General features: G+C 40.1%; 1 long non-coding RNA gene across 7 annotated transcripts in view; it reads right to left on the bottom strand.

The window, feature by feature from the left end:
- LOC149746981 (uncharacterized) overlaps positions 1-24,745 on the bottom strand; it is a 27,493-nt gene continuing 2,748 nt past the window's right edge. The window contains exons 4-8 of one of the 7 annotated variants that reach the window (XR_016388407.1): positions 22,810-22,975; positions 18,221-18,286; positions 18,100-18,138; positions 17,406-17,521; positions 1-298 (exon numbers count right to left, since the gene is read on the bottom strand). This is a non-coding gene — a long non-coding RNA (uncharacterized LOC149746981). Of the gene's footprint in view, positions 299-17,405; positions 17,522-18,099; positions 22,976-24,745 lie in introns of all 7 variants that reach the window. The other 6 variants (XR_016388401.1, XR_016388405.1, XR_016388406.1 and 3 more) reach the window with 6 other exon arrangements.

The raw sequence follows: 24,745 nt of genomic DNA on the forward strand, positions 1-24,745 counted from the left end.
ATCAAAGCACCTTGTATTCCTGTGCTGCTTGAAAGCTCCAATCGCCGGATTTTGGGTCTGGGGCAACCCAGGTCTTCGTCCGACCATTCCAGAGAGTGCTTTCTCTTCGGAGCACGTCTGGGGACTGGCTTCTCTGCTTCTACCTTAGCTGGCGTGGCCAAAGGAACATCCCCGTAGAGCCGGTAGCCACCAACCAGGCAGTATGTCTCCCCATGCCAGCCCAACTGCGTTTCTCCACACCCGCGGTACAGGACATGGTAATGACCAGGTGTAGGATGAGAAGCGGGAGCCACTGCTGCTGCAAAGAAAATCAGAACTGATCAGTCACTTCTGCTGTGCACAGTCTCCTGCCAGAATTTCCCTCTCTCATGTCTCTCCCAGTTTCTGGCTGAAGACCTTTTAATCTACTTGACGTCCAAAACACAGCCTTGGCGCATCATCTCTATGAGTCCCTAGAGAAGGGACACTGGCTGCAAAAGCAATCCCTAGAGCCTAGGGCTGCAGCACATGAGGAAGTCTCTTCACCGTTCCCAGGGAAAACAGTAGAACCCGAAAGTAATTGCAATCATGATCCTCTCCATCTCTCCCTTCCACAGCAGAGAAAACATTTCTTGCAGTGTGTCACTTCTGGGGCTTTCATGGAAATGTCTTTCAAGTTTTGGAAAAAAATAATCTAATATAAATTGGTTAAGAACCCTGCCCACCTTGGCAACCCCTCTTGGGCCCCATTTATACTGCCTATTTCAACCACACTGAACTCTAGCTGTCTAATACTTTTATGTCGATTAGAACAAGGCCAAATACTGAGGCAGAGTGATCAGGAGACTCAGAACCGGGTTCTGGGTACCAAGTCTAGGCTCACATCAACCTAGCCTCCTGGGACACCATCTCCTCAGCCCTCCAGTCTCATTAGCACTTCATCACCGCCCCCCCCTTCGTTCTTACGGTCTTCCCATCAATATGGCAACACCCTCACCCCTAGTACTCAGCAACTCGGTAAGGGATGTGTCTGAGGGGACCGATATAGATGTCTACATGATAGCACAGTGGTGCCTGGGTTTGAAGGTGCGGTTCAAGAGTGGCCCTCTTCCTCAAACCGCTCCATTTGCAATTTGCCAACAAAAATGCGCTTGTCTTTTGTTAAGAGGCCAATCAGGAAAGGGTCTGAATGGAAGCATCCTGTAGCCCAAAGGGTAAGGCTATATTTATAAAGCTCAGAACCGTCCCGCACACTTGTCCAGGGATGAGCTTTCACTTGTCCTCAGCAGTGAGAACTGTGCGTCCCTGAAGGCGTCCCAGGTCACTGGTATTACTTACATCTGGGGGGAAAGTGCTCAGCTGTACGTAGTTGGCAACCCCCACAGGAACATGTGCCAGCCGGGTGAGGTTGTGTGTATATCACACCGCCTGTAGAGTTGCCCTGTCTGGGTGTACCTGCTGCACTGCCCACCCAGGGAACAGAGCACAGGTTAGAGTACACAGACACTACCCGGTCACACATTCTCACACAGACAGCCAAAAAGATCGGTATCTGGTGGAGAACGGGTAGCGAAGTTTCTCTGAGTGCAGCCCGTTTGCACAGTTATGCTGCCATGGAAACCCTGAGAACGCCTGTGAGGGCATCACTACCCAGTGACGTCATATATGGAACCTTTGACTTGAGGGGCAGGCTTGAGGAGGAGGGGCAGTTTTGTGGAGGAGAACAGGGTAGAGGCAAAGGTACTCTGCCTCGCCCCTCACCCCTGGGCCTCCCCACCCATGCCCTAGTCTAGTAGACACCCCACGTGGGGCGTGCCGGTGGGCTGGCACAGCCGCAGGGGCCACGGGAGGGCAAGAGAGACCCATATTCTGAGTTTGGCTTGAGAGACAAGATTAACGTAAGAGACAGCTAGGTTGTATGGCACTGACCCTAAGAGGCAGAGATTTGTGTGGCCTGGGGAATCAGGGAAGGCTCCTTGGCAGTCGGCCTGAAGGACAAGTGAGATTTGGACCCATGCGGAAGAGAGGGAAGACATTCCAGTTTGGAAGAATAAAGGAAAAGACACACTCCTCTCGACCTTGTCGTGCCCCAAATATAAATCCATAGCACCCTCACATTTTTACAACTGAGGACTTAAGAAAACCAAGAGGTTAAGGGGCCTACCCAGTGTTACACAGGTAGTGGAGAGGTGTTCTGCTCAATGGTTAGGTTCACGTCGGGGCTCCAGATTTACAGCTAATAGGAACGTGAGGACAAGCTCATGCCATTTCAAATATTTCCAAGTGATACTGAGAGAGATGTTAAAGGAGCAAAAGGAGGGTGCTGAATGACCTCACAAAGTGGAAATGGTGGGCCCATTTTAACATGAAATTGAAAACAAATTCATGACACAAGGACATAATAGAAAATGACAACATGATCATTACACTCCCCTCTCCCCTAGAAGTAAAACTCATTAGAATCCTCTTTCTCTCCACCATGAAAGGATGAGAGAAAGACTCAGCAGCAGCTCCCATGAAAAACATGGTCAACAGTGTGAAGAGGTGTTTCTAAGACGATTTGGTCCGACTCAGAGAAGGAAAGAGACAACTCTGCCCTTAGCCTGATCAAGCCTACGGGAAGGAACATTTGCGGCAGGCTTTGATAGTGTGGCAATGAGAGACAACCTTCTTTAGGAGGGGACTCCCTGTTGCCGACCTCGAAAAAGCAAAGATGGGACATTCGTTCACTGGGGCTGTTGCAGAGGCGATGTGCCCGGGAGGTAGAGACTGCTTCGACTACCATTTTAGAGGTTGGGCCACCCTGGTTGAAAACCACAGCACCTTCTATTCCTAAACTGCTTGAATCAGCGGGTGCACGTTAGGACACACGAAGTCAGGCCCCATTGGAGCAGACTGCCTTTGGGAGTGGTAGAATGTAAAATGTGAAGGGGAATGCTCTGGAGGAGCTTTGTCATGGCAGGTGGGCCAGCATGAGACCATTCAGATTCTCCAAGGCTCCAGAGATTACTTGGCTGGGAGCATCCCTCTGATGTGGTGGGGGAACTTCTACCTTAATAGGACCTGGCTGGGCATCTGGGGGAGGCAGAATAAATGGTTTATTAACTACGGGAGCGAGAGACTCACCTGGGGGGTTCCACAAAAGCACTTAAAAAGACTTGTACCTGGATTCTTGAGCCAACCCTAAGAAAACTTATCTAGATGTGGAGTAGGGCTCAGGAAGCTGCACTTTTAATAAGCTTCCTGGGCAGTCCCACCACAGTGGTCCATGGATAGAATGACCAAATTATTGTGTATTCTCGGTTGCTTTTGGGAGTCAAAGTGGGCAATATGAGAAACCGCAGCAGCCCTACGTATAAACAGGGAATATTCAAGGCAAACAGAGGTGTTTAGTTATTCTATGCATGAATCAGATTTGAGAAAAGCTAGCCTGCTGGTTAAAGAACACAACCCTTACGACAGACAGACCAGATTCTGTCCTACTTACTTGTGTGATTTTGACCCAGTTCTTTTATCCTTCTGACTGTTTCTTCATATGGAAAAGAGCTATGGCTGTACATTTAGCACAATATTCTCTTTTGGCAAAAGTTGCTCTGGGTCCATGTGTGCTCTCTGCAACGTAATCCTTTACAGTGCGCAAGCATTTTTAAGTCGTTTGGTGAAGTACTACACTTGACTTTTAACTGTTCATTACTTCGGGCAAAGCTTATGTAGTGCTGCAGAGACTAGAACCTATGCAGAGATAGTGAGAGGATGTTATAAGCTTATTCTGCCGGTTTATGAAAAACTTTAACCTTTTCTCCTCTTCCTCAACCTGCCACCAAGAGATGAGAAAGAAGGCAGAGCCTGGAAATGCACACCAAGCAATACTTCTGGGGAGTTAGTTGGAGCGGGAGGGCTGACGCCTGAGCCCAGCTCCGCTTAGCCGTGCGGGTCCGCGGCGTGTCCAGCGGCTGTGGCGGAACCCGAGGGTGGTGGGCGTGGGCCCGTGTCGCGGCTGCACTGGAGCGGTGAGTGAGGGCCATGGGCCGTTCTTGCGCGGCCGCCACATTCCCAGACCGCCCGCCAGCCCTCCTGGTTCCTTCGCCGCTCCCCGCCGCCGGGAGCCGGGAGCCCAGAGAAGCCCGCAAACGGGCACCTGCGCCCGCCGCCCGGAGATACACCAGAAATACATCTACACGAGGAACAACTCCTACATAACACCTACTGAACTCTGGCAGAAGACCTCAGACCTCCCAAAAGGGAAGAAAGTCCCCACGTACCTGGACGTGCGGATGAAAGGCTCTTGGTGCTGCAGCCAGGAGGCAGTGCTGTGCCTCTGAGGTGGGAGAGTCAACTGCAGGACACTGGTCCACAAGAGACCTCCCAGCTCCACATAATATCAAATGGCGAAAATCTCCCAGAGATCTCCATCTCAACCACAGCACGCAGAATCACTCAACGACCAGCAAGCTACAGTGCTGGACGCCCTATGGCAAACAACTAGCAAGACAGGAACACAACCCCACCCATTAGCAGAGAGGCTGCCGAAAATCATAATAAGTCCACAGACACCCCAAAACACACCAACAGACGTGGACCTGCCCACCAGAAAGACAAGATCCAGCCTCATCCGCCAGAACACAGGCACTACTGCCCTCCACCTGGAAGCCTACACAACCCACTGAAACAACTTTAGCCACTGGGGACAGACACCAAAAACAAAGGGAACTACGAACGTGCAGCCTGCAAAAAGGAGACCCAAAACACAGTAAGAGAAGCAAAATGAGAAGACAGAAAAACACACATCAGATGAAGGAGCAAGATAAAAACACACCAGACCTAACCAATGAAGAGGAAATAGGCAGTCTACCTGAAAGAGAATTCAGAATAATGATAGTAAAGAGGATCCAATATCTTGGAAATAGAATAGACAAAATGCAAGAAACATTTAACAAGGACCTAAAAGAACTAAAGATGAAACAAACAATGATGAACAATGCAAGAAATGAAAATAAAAATACTCTAGATGGGATTAATAGCAGAATAACAGGCAGAAGAACGGATAAGTGACCTGGAAGATAAAATAGTGGAAATAACTACTGCAGAGCAGAATAAAGAAAAAAGAATGAAAAGAACTGAGGACAGTCTCAGAGGCATCTGGGACAACATTAGACGCACCAACGTTCAAATTATAGGGGTTCCAGAAGAAGAAGAGAAAAACAAAGGGACTGAGAAAATATTTGAAGAGATGATAGTTGAAAACTTCCCTAATATGGGAAAGGAAATAGTTAATCAACTCCAGGAAGCACAGAGTCTCATACAGGATAAATCCAAGGAGAAATACGCCAAGACACATATTAATGAAACTGTCGAAAATTAAATTCAAAGAAAACGTATTAAAAGCAGCAAGGGAAAAACAACAAATAACACACAAGGGAATCCCCATAAGGTTAAAAGCTGATCTTTCAGCAGAAACTCTGCAAGCCAGAAGGGACTGGCAGGACATATTTCAAGTGATGAAGGAGAAGAACCTATAACCAAGATTACTCTACCCAGCAAGGATCTCATTCAGATTTGATGGAGCAATTAAAAGCTTTAGAGACAAGCCAAAGCTGAGAGAGCTCAGCACCACCAAACCAGCTTTACAACAAAGGCTAAAGGAACTTCTCTAGGCAAGAAACCCAACAGAAGGAAAAGACCTACAATAACGAACCCAAAACAATTAAGAAAATGGGAATAGGAACATACATATAGAAAATTACCTTAAATGTAAATACACTAAATGCTCCCACCAAAAGACACAGATTGGCTGAATGGATACAAAAACAAGACCCGTATAGATGCTGTCTACAAGAGACCCGCTTCAGACCTAGAGACACATACAGACTAAAAGTAAGGGGATGGAAAAAGATATTCCATGCAAATGGAAACCAAAAGAAAGCTGGAGTAGCAATTCTCATATCAGTCAAAATAGACTTTAAAATAAAGACTATTAGAAGAGACAAAGGACACTACATAATGATCAAGGGATCGATCCAAGAAGAAGATATAACAATTGTAAATATTTATGCACCCAACATAGGAGCACCTCAATACACGAGGCAAATACTAATAGCCATAAAAGGAGAAATCGACAGTAACACATTCATAGTAGGGGACTTTAACACCCCACTTTCACCAATGGACAGATCATCCAAAATGAAAATAAATAAGGAAACACAAGCTTTAAATGATACGTTAAACAAGATGGACTTAATTGATATTTATAGGACATTCAATCCGAAAACAACAGAATACACATTTTTCTCAAGTGCTCGTGGAACATTCTCCAGGATAGATCATATCTTGGGTCACAAATCAAGCCTTGGTAAATTTAAGGAAATTGAAATTGTATCAAGTACCTTTTCCGACCAAAACGCTATGAGACTAGACATCAATTACAGGAAAAGATCTGTAAAAACTACAATCACGTGGAGGCTAAACAATACACTACTGAATAACGAAGTGATCACTGAAGAAGTCAAAGAGGAAATCAAAAAATACCTAGAAGCAAATGACAATGGAGACACGACGACCCAAAACTTATGGGATGCAGCAAAAGCGCTTCTAAGAGGGAAGTTTATAGCAATACAATCCTACCTTAAGAAACAGGAAACATCTCGAATAAACGACCTAAACTTGCATCTAAAGCAATTAGAGAAAGAAGAAGAAAAAAAGCCCAAAGTTAGCAGAAGGACAGAAATCATAAAGATCAGATCAGAAATAAATGAAAAAGAAATGAAGGAAACGATAGCAAAGATCAATAAAACTAAAAGCTGGTTCTCTGAGCAGATAAACAAAATTGATAAACCATTAGCCAGATTCATCAAGAAAAAAAGGGAGAAGAGTCAAATCAATAGAATCAGAAATGAAAAAGGAGAAGTAACAACTGACACTGCAGAAATACAAAAGATCATGAGAGATTACTACAAGCAACTCTATGCCAATAAAATGGACAACATGGAAGAAGTGGACAAATTCTTAGAAATGCACAAGGTGCCAAGACTGAATCAGGAAAAAACGGAAAATATGAACAGAACAATCACAAGCACTGAAATTGAAACTGTGATTAAAAATCTTCCAACAATCAAAAACCCAGGACCAGATGGCTTCACAGGCGAATTCTATCAAACGTTTAGAGAAGAGCTAACAGCTATCCTTCTCAAACCCTTCCAAAATATAGCAGAGGGAGGAACACTCCCAAACTCATTCTACGAGGCCACCATCACCCTGATACCAAAACCAGACAAGAATGTCACAAAGAAAGGAAACTACAGGCCAATATAACTGATGAACATAGATGCAAAAATCCTGAACAAAATACTAGCAAACAGAATCCAAGAGCACATTCAAAGGATCATACACCATGATCAAGTGGGGTTTATTCCAGGAATGCAAGGATTCTTCAATATACGCAAATCAATCAATGTGATACACCATATTAACAGACTGAAGGAGAAAAACCATATGGTCATCTCAATAGATGCAGAGAAAGCTTTCGACAAAATTCAACACCCATTTATGATAAAAACCCTGCAGAAAATAGGCATAGAGGGAACTTTCCTCAACATAATAAAGGCCATATATGACAAACCCACAGCCAACACCATCCTCAATGGTGAAAAACTGAAAGAATTTCCACTAAGATCAGGAAAAAGACAAGGTTGCCCACTCCCACCACTCTTATTCAACATAATTTTGGAAGTTTTAGCCACAGCAATCAGAGAAGAAAAGGAAATAAAGGGAATCCAAATCGGAAAAGAAGAAGTAAAGCTGTCACTGTTTGCAGATGACATGATACTATACATAGAGAATCCTAAAGATGCTACCAGAAAACTACTAGAACTAATCAATGAATTCGGTAGAGTTGCAGGAAACAAAATTAATGCACAGAAATCTCTTGCATTCCTATACACTAACGATGAAAAATCTGAAAGTGAAATCAAGAAAACACTCCCATTTATCATTGCAACAAAAAGAACAAAATATCTACGAATAAACCTACCTAAGGAGGCAAAAGACCTATATGAAGAAAATTATAAGACACTGATGTAAGAAATTACAGATGATACAAATAGATGGAGAGATATACCATGTTCTTGGATTGGAAGAATCAACATTGTGAAAATGACTCTACTACCCAAAGCAATCTACAGATTCAATGCAATCCCTATCAAACTATCACTGGCATTTTTCACAGAGCTAGAAGTAAAAATTTCACAATTTGTATGGAAACACAAAAGACCCCAAATAGCCAAAGCTATCTTGAGAACGAAACACGGAGCTGGAGGAATCAGGCTACCTGAGTTCATACTCTACTACAAAGCTACAGTAATCAAGACAGTATGGTACTGGCACAAAAACAGAAAGATAGATCAATGGAGCAGGATAGAAAGCCCAGAGATAAACCCACACACATATGGTCACCTTATCTTTGATAAAGGAGGCAGGAATGTACAGTGGAGAAAGGACAGCCTCTTCAATAAATTGTGCTGGGCAAACTGGACAGGTACATGTCAAAGTATGAGATTAGATCACTCCCTAACAGCATACACAAAAATAAGCTCAAAATGGATTAAAGACCTAAATGTAAGGCCAGACACTATCAAACTCTTAGAGGAAAACATAGGCAGGACACTCTATGACATAAATCACAGCAATATCCTTTTTAACCCACCTCCTAGACAAATGGAAATAAAAACAAAAATAAACAAATGAGACCTAATGAAACTTCAAAGCTTTCGCACAGCAAAGGAAACCATAAACAAGACCAAAAGACAACCCTGAGAATGGGAGAAAATATTTGCAAATGAAGCCAGTGACAAGGGATTAATGTCCAAAATTTATAAGAAGCTCATGCAGCTCAATAACAAAAAAAAAACAACGAAATCCAAAAATGGGCAGAAGACCTAAATAGACAATTCTCCAGAGAAGATATACAGACTGCCAACAAACACATGAAACAATGCTCAACATCATTAATCATTAGGGTAATGCAAATCAAAACTACAATGAGATATCATCTCACACCAGTCAGAAAGGCCATCATCAAAAAATCTAGAAACAATAAATGCTGGAGACGGTGTGGAGAAAAGGGAACACTCCTGCACTGCTGGTGGGAATGTGAATTGGTACAGCCACTATGGAGAACAGTACGGAGGTTCCTTAAAAAACGACAAATAGAACTACCATATGACCCAGCAATCCCAGTAGTGGGCATGTACCCTGGAAAAACCATAATTCAAAAAGAGTCATGTACCAAAATGTTCACTGCAGCTCTATTTACAATAGCACGGAGATGGAAACAACCTAAGTGTCCATCATCGGATGAATGGATAAAGAATATGGGGCACATATATACAATGGAATATTACTCAGCCATAAAAAGAAATGAAATTCAGCTATTTATAATGAGGTGCATAGACGTAGAGTCTGTCATACAGAGTGAAGTAAGTCAGAAAGAGAAAGACAAATACCGTATGCTAACACATATATATGGAATTTAAGAAAAAATAATGTCATGAAGAACCTGGGAATAAGACAGGAATAAAGACACAGACCTACTAGAGAATGAACTTGAGGATATGGGGAGGGGGAAGGGTAAGCTGTGACAAAGCGAGAGAGAGGCATGGACATATTATACACTACCAAACGTAAAATAGATAGCTAGTGGGAAGCAGCCGCATAGCACAGGGAGATCAGCTCGGTGCTTTGTGACCACCTAGAGGGGTGGGATAGGGAGGGTGGGAGGGAGACGCAAGAGGGAAGAGATATGGGAACATATGTATATGTATAACTGATTCACTTGGTTATAAAGGAGAAACTAACACACCATTGTAAAGCAATTATACTGCAATATAGATGTAAAAGAAAAAAAAAAAGCAATACCTCTCTGTCAGTTTGAATTTTATTCCTCTGCCTGTACTTCCCAGAGAAATTTCACCAAAAGTGCCTAAGCTTGCCATGGCCATTGTTGTGAAGAAAGTTCTCTCTCTTTCTAGTCACATCCACTTTTCCTTCTCCTGGGGGCTTAATGGATGTTTGGGGGCAGGAAATAAAATTTAAACTAAAATATCAAAAACCAAAACAAAAAAAACAATTGTTCAAGTGTTCTTTTTTTTTTTTACATCTTTATTGCAGTATAATTGCTTTACAATGGTGTGTTAGTTTCTACTTTATACCAAAGTGAATCAGTTATACATATACATATGTTCCCATATCTCTTCCCTCTTGCGTCTCCCTCCCTCCCACCCTCCCTATCCCACACCTCTAGGTGGTCACAAAGCGCCGAGCTGATCTCCCTGTGCTATGTGGTTGCTTCCCACTAGCTATCTATTTTACGTTTGGTAGTGTATATATGTCCATGCCACTCACTTTGTCATGGCTTACCATTCCCCCTCCCCACATCCTCAAGTTCATTCTCTAGTAGGTCTGTGTCTTTATTCCTGTCTTACCCCTAGGTTCTTCATGACATGATTTTTCTTAAATTCCATATATATGTGTTAGCATACAGTATATGTCTTTCTCTTTCTGACTTACTTCACTCTGTATGACAGACTCTAGGTCCATCCACCTCATTACAAATAGCTCAATTTCATTTCTTTTTATGGCTGAGTAATATTCCACTGTATATATTTGACACATCTTCTTTATCCATTCATCCGATGATGGACACTTAGGTTGTTTCCATCTCCTGGCTATTGCAAATAGAGGTGCAATGAACATTTTGGTCCATGACTCTTTTTGAATTTTGGTTTTCTCAGGGTGTATGCCCAGGAGTGGGATTGCTGGGTCATATGGTAGTTCTATTTGTAGTTTTTTAAGGAACCTCCATACTGTTCTCCACAGTGGCTGTACCAATTCACATTCCCACCAGCAGTGCAAGAGTGTTCCCTTTTCTCCACACCCTCTCCAGCATTTATTGTTTCTAGATTTTTTGATGATGGCCATTCTGACTGGTGTGAGATGTGTAATACCAAGAATGAACTGCAATGTAAACTATGTAATGTAAACAGATGTAAACTATGGACTCTGATTATGATGTGGTAGTGTATGTTAAACAGGTGTAATAAATGAACCACTCTGGTCGGGGGATGCTGAGAATAGGGGAGGCTATGCATGTGCAGGGGCAGTGAGTATAAGGGAAATTCCTGTACCTTCCCCACAATTTTGCTGTGAACCTCAAACTGCTCTTTTAAAAAGTATAAATAAATAATAAAAGAGAAAGCAAATCCTTCAAGAACAAAGAAGTGGGGGAAGAGGGGGTACGTCTCCGACAGAGAATTATTAGCACTACTGTCCCTTCTACTTAGGGCTCTAAGGCATTAGGGCCATATGCTACAAACAACGTTCAATCCAAAATAACAAATGAAAGATTACCACTACTAAGATGAGAAAGTGAATGTGTTGAGATGGGGCAGGGTGCTGAATATATCTACTTCCTTTCCCTGATGGTTCAAAACACTGCTAACTCCCTGCCACATCCTGGTAGAGAGGCTGGATTCACACACTTTCCAAACCGTAAAATCTAGAAATACATATTCCAACAAAACCTTAACTAGATATAAAATTACTCTACAATCAAGCAAATTGGAGGTAGTATGGAATTCATTTTTAAATTGGCTTTTGGCTGAATATAAAAATCAGCAGTTTAAAGGCCCAGAATAATTTTCAGCAACTAAGGCTTACGCATAACTTAAGAAACTCATTAGCTTCTTAAATTCTTAAATTTTCAGAGCCTGTGAAAGCAGTATAGCCTGGCTATATATTTCAACCAACACTCAAAGCACGTAACACCAGGTAGCATCAGAAAATTTTCTAAGAAATTGATAAAATGCCTCAGCTGCCTGCTGGAGCAGAGGGAGGAAACAGAGCAGAAAAAAACAAAAGACAAATACAACCAATAACAAAAGCAGTCATCTCACAAACTTTTAGCTGAAGGCCTCCCTCCAGACTCTTGCATGATTTCCTCCTTTGCCTGATTCCTTTTAGATGTAAACATTTATATGGTGATCCTACGGTAAAGATTTATGTGAGTCACCACTTTGTTCTATATGTCAAACAACCTAGTGCCTTCCACATATTCTTCTCCTGTAACTCAGAGCAGAATAAGACAGGAAACCTGTACTCTCTCAGAGACAAGACTCTGCCAACATAGGCCAACTTCCTGAGAAGATGAGGGTTCCCATCTTTTTAATTTGCTGGTAAATTATTGTAAAGGCAGACTTATTTTGTTCTTTGTTTGTTTTGACGGGACACCTAAGTCAGCTTGAAATTACCTTTGATTTCAAACTCAAGACTAAACTTTATCAGACAGAACAGGAATCTGCCCAGTTCTGCCACTTGCTAACCAGGTAACATTGGGAAAGTAACAGTAACTGAGTGTTTGCTACTAAAGCACCGTTCAAACTGCTTTACTTAGATTCATCCATTTAATCCTCAAAAAGACCCTTTGAGGGGAGACCCAAGGAGACAAAGTAACTGTGTGAGAGAACAAGTAACCCACTCAAGATCACAGAGCTGGTAAGACAAAGAACTAGGATTAAACCAAGGTAACCTTTTTGCCAGAGCCTGTACTCTTAACCACTTTACTGGTGGGTTTAAAATTTTTTTAATGTAACCCACTATAAGAAATATGTTCTACAGGGCTTCCCTGGTGGCGCAGTGGTTGAGAGTCTGCCTGCCGATGCAGGGCACACGGGTTCGTGCCCTGGTCTGGGAAGATCCGACATGCCGCGGAGCCGGCTAGGCCCGTGAGCCATGGCCGCTGAGCCTGCGCGTCCGGAGCCTGTGCTCCGCAACGGGAGAGGCCACAACTGTGAGAGGCCCGTGTACCGCAAGGAAAAAAAAAAAAACAAAAAAAAGAAATATGTTCTACAACACAACCCAATACATATATATTTTATCAATTAAGACTCACCTGTAACTTGAGAGTCTTTGTTATATGTATAATTGAAACCAAATTTTATGAAAATATACTTATTCATTTTATGCAGTACACTGGTATTTTTCTACTGTATTTTATTGTTTAAAATTCCTTGTCAATCCTCACCAAACTGATTTCAACTTCCACTGAGACCCATGACCTGAACTTTGAAAAACAAGGTACTACATTTCTTTTTACCACCATGGGAATTTTGTGAGGATTAAATATGATAATGTGTACAAACCTTTAGCACAATGCCTGACACAGACTGTGCACCCAGTGCGTGATAGTGATTATTACTGATCTTGTAAATTAGCAGTAAGTAAGGGAGGCAAGGACACTTAGGGGGAAAACCTGACTGGAGTATAGGTGAATTTATGGCCTGTTGGCATCTTTCCCGGGCAGTGAGATAGGGAATTTCCCCAGTATTTTCAATTTATATTGTAATGGAAATCCACATTTAGAAAGAGACCTGGCTTGTAGCTAACTCTGATTTCCTCTTCTTCACTATAAAGGGCAATTTACAAGTTGCTATGCCTCTCTGCTGGAACCCTCAGTAGACCCAATTTTTGCATTTATGTTCCCATCCCGCACTACTCTGGACACTATGAGCTTTACGAAATTGGTCTTCAGCTGGGGAGGTGCACTCATTTCCTATTGATGCTTTAGTAATTACCACTACCTTAGTGGCTTAAAACAACACACACTTATTATCTTACAATTCTAGGGCTCACAAATCTGAACCAGATCTTACTGGGCTAAAAGCCTTTCTGCTGGCTCTGGGAGACAATCCCTTTATGTTTTCCAGCTTCTTTTTAGATGCCAGTATTCCTTGGCTCTTCTTCCATCTTCAAAGCCTGCAACAGCAGGTTGACTCCTTCTCACATCAAATCACTCTAACTCTGACACGGATTCTTCTTCCCTGAATCTTCTGCCTTTGTCTTCCATCTATAAAGGATCCTTGTGATTATACTGGGTCTACCTGATAATCCAGAATAAGTTCCCTATTTTAATATCTTTGATTTAGTCACATCGGCAGAGTCCCTTTTGCCATGTAAGGTAACATTCAGAGGCTCTGGTGATTAGGATGTGGACATTTGGAGGGGGAAGAGGGTCAACTATTCTGCCCAACACAGGAGACAAACCTTACAAAATAGCAAATAAGATTTAACAACAACAATAACACATAACATTTATTGAACATTTACCATACAATAGGCATTGTGCTGAGTGCTTTACCTGCTAACTCATTTCCTTGTTGAGAAACCAAGGCTCCAAAAGATCAGAGAGTGTCAAACCTAGGTGTGCCTGACTTCAAAGTTCATGCTCTCAACCACTTGACTACATAATTAGGTACTAGATGTGTGTACAGTTAGTGGTTTGCAACTTCTCCCCAGCAAGTACTCCTTTTTCTCTTTCCCCGCAAGAACCATATTTTGAAAAATTCTGTATGTTAACTTTTTTCATTAATCAAAGATAATTGTAACAGCTGATAGCTTTGAGCTAACCTCTTTGCCTCTTTGGATTTATATAGTTCCAGCCAAATAATGCAACTTAATATTTTATTTAACATATTTTGGCATCATTTTGGGATACTGAAGCATAACCCACTTTGTAGATGCCTAGGAGTTCAGAGAAGAAGGAAATCAATGGGGATGGGTGGAGCAGTCAGAAGAAATAGGGTCTGACTTCAGTCTCAAAGAAGCACAAATTTCACATAGACTAGAGAAGAGAGAAGATCATGAATGAGAAGTGAGAACAAGTACATGTAGGAATGAGACATAGGGAGCTTGTTAGGAGAACTGGACAAAAGAAATTAAAGAAGAATAAATAAAACATTGAGGCTTTGAAAGATAGGTAAATAAGGTTAAATTTAACCAGACAGGAAAATGCAGAAGCTGGAAAATTTCTGAGCAGGAGCCCTTGGGCTTGGGGAGATTAATCGGCTAGAACAAAGAGCATTGAAAGGAGGAAGTGAGAGACTGGCAATTGTAATTCACCTTCCAGGAGGGAAATTGGTGGCTGGGAGGCATAGAAAGGGGTAGAGACTAACTTTTCACTATACCCCTTTTGATTCTTCTAAATTTTATACAATGTACATGTATGAACTAATGTCATATATAGATACACATATGTAATATATATAATGTATAAGTAACATATAGAAGCAGACATGTATGTACGACTATCATTACTGACCCAAAATACCATATAATAAAACTACACCTCTACTTTTAGCACACTTAAGAATTAAGGATAAACCACTCCTCAGTTGTACTCTGCACCCCGCAACGCCTGCCCTGAGTAGAGCAACTTCAGCAATTTTCTCATTGGTTTAAAAAATTGATCCTTTAGTCTCTGTCTACCTACCTCATCCTAAGCATCAACTCCAGGTTGGGCTGGTGCCCAAGCAATTATATACTGCTCTTACATGTTTGCCCAACTCGAACGAGAACCTACTTCAGAACTGACTCAGAAATCTCACAGGATGTTGCCATTCACCCCCAGGATCAATGATCAATAAGAGAGTTATAAGGTCTATACCTCCTGACCCAGCTCAAGGTCCTGACTCAGACAATGCCTGCTAGCTGGCCTCATCCCCACATGAGGAGCCCCTCATCCCCTAGGCTCCACTTCATCACCAGTGTATTGGCATCAATATTTATCTTTTCAAAGGAAATTGTTTACCTCATAAATCAATAGGTATCCTGTTGTTATCAGTTGTTTTGTTTTTAAGAGCTAATTAATGAAATAACTTCATCAACGATTTTGTGGGAAGATGTTGAACCTTTGTACTTTCTGAATAATCTATGTTTTATTTGTAGTGTTAGAAAGCTCAGCAGTGAAAGCAAGTACCCCATACTGCCCAGGCACACAACCTGCTGCATTAGCGCTCTGAGCAGTAACTGAGACAAATGGAGGACTACAGAATTATTCTAATGTTTTGAGGTTTAGGGAGAGTTGCATTAGAAAACAATTCCTTCATCATACTGTGACTTCATTACATTCAAAGCCATAGTGGCTAGCTCTTATAGTTTAGAAGTTATACATGAAGATGACATAAATAAATACAAGATACAGCAGGCAGAGGAGAGAGATAATAAACCAAAACTGACTGACACAGCTAGATCCTAAAAGCCAGCTTGGTTACTCTTTGAACATGTTGCCAATTTTCATCTGTAAGATAACACGCTATATTGTATGAATGAAAGTGTTACATCTAATTATTTGATCTGCCTGTCTTATGTTAGTTACTGGAGAAATATTTATTGAGCTCCACACAGATGAGTAATTTTAGAAACCGTGTTAGTAGGGAAACATGCAAGAGTGGAATAAGTGCTAAGCCTCTAAAAACTGTTCTCTCTTTTCTTGAAACTCCTGGAAGGCAGGAAATACCCTGTGTTTTTCTATATGTGCCTTGTGCAGTGCTCACCCTCAAATGACACTAAACTAGAACAAAGAAAACCTTAAAGAAGAGCCATGATTCAAAACTAAAATTAATTAGTATGTCACAGTTCATAAAGTACTTCCCTTACGGATGAGGAAAGCAAGTTTCAGTAAGGATAAGCAATGCAGGTACGAAAATAGAGACTGGGGTTAAAACCAAACATGATCTTGTTAACGTGTTTTTATATGTGTGATTAAGGCCAAGCCTTTGCCCATCTACCCACAAATTATAGGTAAGATGTTACAAACTCATATTATGGAACCTGACTCTTAAAACATTTTATTGCCCAGAGTGTAGTGAGGTACAGACTTCATTCACCATGCTATTGCTTCTTTGCAACATGCAGACCCACCAGTTGTCCTGGTGGGACATGGTTCTCATTCTTGGATTTTGTAGCCCTCTCTAAAATGTACCAAAAACTCTCTGGAAACAACGAAAAATGATTCTCTCCTTTGAACTGACCTTCAGATCACCTCTTTCTGTAAGTTTTTCTCAATCATTTACACTCTACAAAATAATAGTGATTAAATTCCTCGTTCACTAACTCTCTGGTAACTTCCATACTTCAGCATGAATATAATTGAACCTCTTTACTGTGTTTCTGTTAAATATTTGCGTGCATAAACATATGTACACTCTGCTACGTTTCCAATGATAGCTTCTTAATAACTGAGATATTTCAGGCATTTAATTCAGATGTATGCACCATTTGAGTACTCACTAAATAAAAATATATACAATGCTTTTATTCTAATAAGTTCATTACCTCATCACAAAGCAAATATAAAGAAAGCTGCAAATTTATGATATTCGGCTCTAACTTTTAACATGTATAGGTCCTGGTTTTACTGTGATTCTAGGATACTATATCGTGTACCTCATTAATAAGGGCCCTCTGATAAACCTGAAATAAACCATCTGGTTTACTCCCAGTTCTATCACCTTTTACTTGTAATACTTGAAGCTAGTCAATCTACTCTTAGACTTAGTTTCCCCATCTTTAAAATGGGAATTGTTGGGGAGAACACTTACCACCATCCCCTCATTCCACGTATTTTCTTCCAGGAGGAGTTCTTTCACTGGAATAACGTACCCAGGCTCTCGCTGTACCATCCACTCCCCTTCCTTCATCAGGCCAGTACTCCTTCCTAGGGGAAGAGAAGTATCTTACCTGACTTGTAGGTTTGGTAACATAGTAGCTTATCTTTTTTCTTCCCTTTCTTTTTGGAATCTTCCTGTCTTTATAATATCATTTATTAGCCCCATCATATCTCAATAGAGATAATAATTACAACACAAGCTTGTCTTAATGATATTGTATTTGGTAGAATGTAAAACATTTTTATGTGTGAGAAATTAGTATTTCAATTTTAATACTTCTTTCATCTATTTCATAATAAGTTTTTAAAGAAGATTGATATATTCATTCAATCAGATGACTAAGTTTTCACTAAATCTACTAAAAGGAATAAACTTAAGTTAATACCTAATTATGCTTGAAATCAAATATCTTCCATCCAACATATTCAGTTGTACGTGGTTTCTTTAATAATACTTTAATTTTCTAAATAGGTGAAAGAATATATTACTTCTACTTAGACTACAGTCTAAGAGTTTAGAGATACAGTTTAGACTCAGAGAGTTATCAGAATATTGGCTGCAAAGATTTTTTAAAATCCTGTACTTTTGTCATAATAGATGTCATAATATTATTATTACTATTTACCTTTGTGAACTATAATGATTTTTAAACATGAACGTGTAACTGTGAAAACACAAAAACTTGAAATGAGCACACTAGAGAATTCTGCATGCTTTTCACCCAAGAATTGCAGTCTTCTACTGACCATAACATCCTTCCACAGTCTAAGGTGATAGTAGGTGTATTATTATCACTTTCATTGTCCTAGGCACTGTTGAACAAAACAGATACGGTCCATGTCTGCATAGAGATCACATTTGAAACAACAGCATGGCTACACAGTTTTTAAGTCATTTTTCACTATTCATAACCCAGCCTTGACAATCATAAAGTTGATAATTCTCACTTAGACTAAAATTGGCAAGGCCCAAATATTTTACTTTGAGAAAGAAAACTAATACTTATTGGGTATAATCTTATGCACATTATCCTATTTAATTCTCCTAACACCCTTAAGAAAAGTATTATTTTCACTATTTAATAGTTGAAGGAAATGAGACTCACTGAGATTACAAAATACCAAAGAGGTCATGCACATAGATTAATGAAGAAGGAGACTTTTAACTCTATTGGGTGCCGAAGCCCCATATTTTTCTGCTAGCATCAGATCAGTTAATGCCAATTATATTCCAATTCCAAGTTGTTATTATAATAAGGAAGATTTCTAAACGATAAAAATGATGTATATAAAGACTTAAATCATCATGATGTATATAAAGACTTTAGTCATCACTTTTGTAGACAGCAGTGTAGAGCTTATTTATTCTGTAGATAGCAATGTAGAGCTTTTGTCCCATACTACATACCAAAGAGCCATTCTCATCATAGACAGTCAATAAATGCCGAATTAAAATGTTCATATGTAAAAGAAAAAGCAAATTATAGCCAATGGCGTTACTTCCATAAAGTTTAAATGATTCCTAACAGACACTATTATTAAAGAGACACATCAACACTTTAAGATTGCTAGACTGAACTCCTTTAAAAGATATCCTTGCTCACGTATAAAATAACTCTTCATATAAAAGTGTGTTGAGTGGTGCCAAATCATTCACACTCCATCTCTCAGTACTCTATTACTTCATGAGAACAGCTGAACTGATTCAGAATACAGCAACATAATTTCCTTTGTTCAATTGCTGGCTATGCCTCTGAATAGCTGTGGGACCTTACACAAGTAATTAACATCTCTGTGCCTCAGTTTCTACATCTGCGAAGTTAGAGTCATAAGAGCATCTATTGCACAGTGTTGGTGTCCTAAGTGAGTGACTCTATGGAAATTGCTTAGAAGAGTCCCTGACACGTAGCAAGCATTATATAAGTGTTAGGTTGTTTTTTTAAAAAATTAATAAATTTATTTATTTATTGGCTGCATTGTGTCTTCGTTGCTGTGCGCGGTCTTTCTCTAGTTGCGGCGAGCAGGCACTACTCTTTGTTGTGGTGTGTGGGCTTCTCATTGCGGTGGTTTCTCTTTGCTGTGGAGCACAGGCTCTAGGCACGTGGGCTGCAGTAGTTGTGGCCCGTGGGCTCAGTAGTTGTGGCTTGCAGGCTCTAGAGAGCTGGCTCAGTAGTTGTAGTGCACGAGCTTAGTTGCTCCACAGCATATGGGATCTTCCCGCACCAGGGCTTGAACCCGTGCCCCCTGCATTCGCAGGCGGATTCTTAACCTATAAGTCTTAGTTATTATTGCTGTTGTCGATATTGTTGTTGTTGTTGCTGTTTTAGAAATTCAGTACCTCATGTCCATATCCCCATAATCCACAAAGGACTTGAAGGGGGATATTATGGCCAACCAGAATCTCTTCCTCAGGAGTTCTGGGCTATGAAAAAGAACCTACACCATAGCTAAGTCCCTAGAGAAGTTAGAGGAGCCAGTTCTTTAACTGAAATGCAGACAGTGAGGGCTCCATAGAGCATTCATAATAACTGCTCTATGAATCTGCCAATGTCCTCTATCCAAAGACCACCAGGAACACATCTGCAGTTCTATAAATCTGGGTTTACTGACTCATTGCAAGCAGGAGTTATGTGTACCATGAAGAATCAGGACATCTCAGTAAGAGGATGTTAGAAATAATTTATCATAGGATTTGGACTTCTTGTAGGTGATTCTGAGGAGCATTCAAGGAAACGGGTATCTTCCCTGCATTGGATGCTGTCTGGAAGCAGGAGTGATTCTCTGATCAGGTATCTCAATAATTTATATCTAGACAGTGAGAATAATGAAATTGAGATAAAGCTATAATTGGTAAAGAAGAAGCAGGCACTTATTATTAGCCAGGAAAGGGCAATGTTTGCTCATTTTTGTGGTTTGAACAATGTTTTTACCTCTGTCTGTTCAAACATGATAATGAAGTGGTCTTATTTTTTCTTGCTCCACTACAGTGACAAAATAGTCCTGTCTGACGTTGATGTTCTATGAAAGTGTTTATATTGAACAGGAGAATGCCACAGATTCATTGGGAGTGCCAGGCCAGCTCCCAGCTAATAAGGGCTGCTTTTCTCTTTCTTAAACTAGATAAGAATGTTTTGCTTGAAGGGCAGAGCTGGCCAGGAAAATAACTATTATTATTATTATTTACATAGATTGACAGGTTTATAACTTATAAAGTTCTTTTATATTCACTGTATAACTTGAGTCTCTCAGAACAATCCTGGGAGACAGGTAGGCTATAGGGCCTCCACATCGCACAACTCTAGGGGGCCCATTCATAACGTATTCCACGTGAATGGCACCTCCCCAGTGTGAACAGTGTCCTTGGCAGGAGTTGTGCAACAAGGTTTCCCTGGCAGGGCAGACATTTCTATTCCTTTTTACAATTATAAAAATTAAGTCAAAGAAGCTTCCTGAGTGTTCCTTAGTTCCCAATAAACCTTAGAGTTCTCTCTGGCAACCTGTTCAGCTGCTGACATTGGACCCCTGCTTCAGTCATGTTTCCGATTCCAAATTGCACCAGCCGGCGCTGTTATGACCTAGACCAGTGGTCCCCAACCTTTTTGGCACCAGGGACCGGTTTTGTGAAACACAATTTTTCCCCGGACTGGGTGGGGCGGATGGCGAGCGATGGGGAGCGATGGGGAGCTGCAGATGAAGTTCCTCTCGCTTGCCAGCCGCTCACCGCCTGATGTGCGGCCTAGTTCCTAACAGGCTGCACACCGGTACCAGTCTGCGGCCCGGGGGTTGGGGACTCCTTACCTACACTATATTGGCTACTACAATAAGAAAAGCTCTGCCTTCTTCTACAACTTGGTCTATACTTGCCCAAAAAAGGATACTAAAAAGGGTGCTGAACTTATAATCTCTTTCATATAGCCACTGCCTAAAGCAGAAAAAAAAAAAAAAAAAGTGTGGCTTTGTCTGTGTGTGTATGTGTGTGTGTGTGTGTGTGTGTGTGTATTGCCTAAAAAATATATCTTAGTATATTTTGCTTACAAGCTAGGAGTGACAGCTGGAGAAAATGATTTTGAGTTCTGAAGACATTTGAAAAAGCAAAATATCCTGCTTAATTCAGGAGCTAAAATTTTTAAATGCAGACTGAGCTACTGGTAACATACCTTTCCACACTCTTGGAAACCTGCCAATTAAAATGTCAAAAGAAAATGGAATTTCCCATGAAATGTCCATTAATAATAAATTTTTGTCCATCACTGTCTTTTTGTAGCTGGGAAATTCCCTCTTGCTACTAAATTCCTCTCCTGAGACATCATATAAAGTGAAACTGAAAATGTAATACCCTAGTGACACAGCAAGCAGTTCCCAGAAAGAATATGAGCTTTAATTCAAATAGATTTGTGCAGGAATCATGTCTCTGTAGTTTAAAAACTCTATGACTTTGGGCAGTTTGCCTTACCTCTCTTCATTAAATTACCATGCAGGCTTCTTTCTCCTAATTTCTGAGTGTGCCCTGGACTTCCCTACCAGAACATTTATCACACTCTACTGTAATTGTATGCTTAGGTTCTATCTCCCTTAGAACACTAAAAGCATTTTAAGGACAGAGACCATGTGTCTTTTGTTATCCCTGTATTTCCAGCACCTAGCATTATGGCACATAATATTTGTTAAGTTTATTTGCTGTCTTAGGGGAGGTGAACTGGAGATCTGAAGAATCAGGAAGCCTTACTTCTCCTTTACATACCTTTTTATAATTCTTGTGGCTCTTTGTTGTAATACACCCAGGTACAACTTTTTAAAACTTTTTATTTGGAGATAATAATAGACTCACAGGAAGTTGTAAAAATAATACAGAGTGGTCCCACATATCCTTCACCCATTTTCCCCCAATGGTTACCAGATGCTTTTAGACCAAAAAATAGAAAAAATTAGAATATGAGATGTTTTTAATTCTTGCATTTGTACTTTTTTAAGGGGTTTATTTTTCAACTTTTCTGTCTTGTTTCTAATTTTAAAGACTATGAGATATATCCCCTCTTTTTTTGGATTTCCTTCCCATTTAGGTCACTACAGAGCATTGAGTAGAGTTCCTTGAGCTATATACAGTAGGTTCTCATTAGTTACGTAGTTTATACATAGTAGCAATAGTGTATATCTGTCAATCCCAATCTCGCAATTCATCTCACCCACCTCCCCACTTCCTGCCTTGGTGTTCATACGTTTGTTCTCTACGTCTGTGTCTCTATTTCTGCTTTGCAAATAAGATCATCTATACCATTTTTCTAGATTCCACATATAAACGTTAGTATATGATATTTGTTTTTCTCTTTCCGACTTACTTCACTCTTTATGATAGTCTCTGGCTCCATCCACGTCTCTACAAATGACCCAGTTTCATTCCTTTTTATGGCTGAATAATATTCCATTGCATATATATACCACATCTTCTTTATCCATTCCTCTGTCCATGGACATTATATGTATACATATAGCTGATTCACTTTGCTGTACAGCAGAAATTAACACAACATTGTAAAGCAACTATACTCCAATAAAAATTAATTTTTAAAAAAATTAGAAAAATAAATAAATATAAAGAACTTACAGGAATAAAAGGCACTGAAGTTAAAAAAACAAGCAAAACAAAAAAACAGACTATGAGAGATTTCAAGCATGCCATTTCAAGCTACCGTGTCCCTAAAATAGCACATGCAGATATAAATAACCTTTATTCTCAGTAAATGGAAAATATGACTTAATATGATTCTACAGAATTTTGAATAGATGAATTCAACATATAGGTGTGAGGCTTGTTTTTTAGCCTAATTTGCATAATTATTCTCATGTTTTTTGTTTCTCATTTAGTTGATGTAGTTTAGCATTAGTATTATTTAGGTTTTCTGTCATTAGCCATTCATTATGGGCATTAATTAAACAATGTACATATCACTAAGAATACATAGCTTTAGCTCTATAATGGTGAAACTATCATGAAAGCTAAAGGTTTGATGTTGTGATAAGCAAATTGAAGCCAGATATTTAGAAGGTCTGCAATAAAAAGAATCTTAGCATTTAAATGACTTTAAAAGCACTGAAATACAGGAATCAGCAGATCAACATTATACTATCTATCTCGAAAAGAAATGCAAGAAGGTGTGTGGAGAAACAGCACTCTCATTTGTCTGCAGAAAAAGAAAACTGGAACAACCTCAGTGAAGGTCAATTCAACAATACAAACCAAAATTACAAACGAACATAACTCTTTTGTCCAGCAGTTCAGCTTCTAGGGCATATATATGGATACACTTGCACATGTATGAAATGACATATATGATTACTTATTGCAGCATAATTTGTAATAGTAAATATGTGGAAACAAGCTAAGTGTCCACCAATGAGGGGTAAATTATGGCATATCCATCATTAAAAAAAAAAAAGATGAGAAAGCTTTATATGCATTTGTATGGAAAGATATCCGAAATAGATTACTAAGTGAAAGACAAGCAAGGTGAACAGGTATATACTGTAATACTAATTAAATAAAAGTAAGAGACATAATATACACCCACATATATTATTTATTTTGTATTTAAACCTATTAACCTTTTATTGAAGTATAACATATATATACACAGAAAAGTGCACATTGTGTAACCTCAAAGAATTTTCATAACTGAACATACCCATGTAACTGGCACCAAGAGTCTAGGTCCTAGATCAAGAAACAGAACATTTCTATCACCCCAGAGGCCTCATCCTGTCCCTTCTAGTCACTATGACCACTCTACAAGAGCAGACATTATCCTGATTTCTAAAAGCATAGGCTAGTTTTGCTTACTTTTGTACTTAACAGGAATTGACTCATAAAATGTATACTCTTCTGTGTCTGGCTTTTCCATCCAGTATTGTATTTGTGCAATTCATCATATTGTACACTGCTGATTATTATTGCTGTTTAGTATTCCACTGTGTAAATGGGCCACAAATCATTTACCCATTCTACTATGTATGGATATTTGGGTAATTTCCAGTTTGAAGCTATTATAAATAGCACTACTATGAACTTTCTAGTATATGCATATGCATGTCCATATACCTAGGCAAGGAATTGCTGAGGATCCTCATAACGGCAATTTTAATAGTACTGCCATACAGTTTGCAAAATTGATTGTACCAATTGACACTCCCACCAGCAATGTACAAGAGCTCCAATTGTTACAAAACCTCACCCACACTTGCTATATTCTGTCCTTTTAATTTTAGTTATTCTTGTAT

This window comes from Delphinapterus leucas, chromosome 17 (assembly GCF_059928025.1).
Source record: "Delphinapterus leucas isolate spDelLeu-1000000601 "Yukka" chromosome 17, BTC_Dleu_Yukka2, whole genome shotgun sequence".
Classification (NCBI taxonomy): domain Eukaryota; kingdom Metazoa; phylum Chordata; class Mammalia; order Artiodactyla; family Monodontidae; genus Delphinapterus; species Delphinapterus leucas.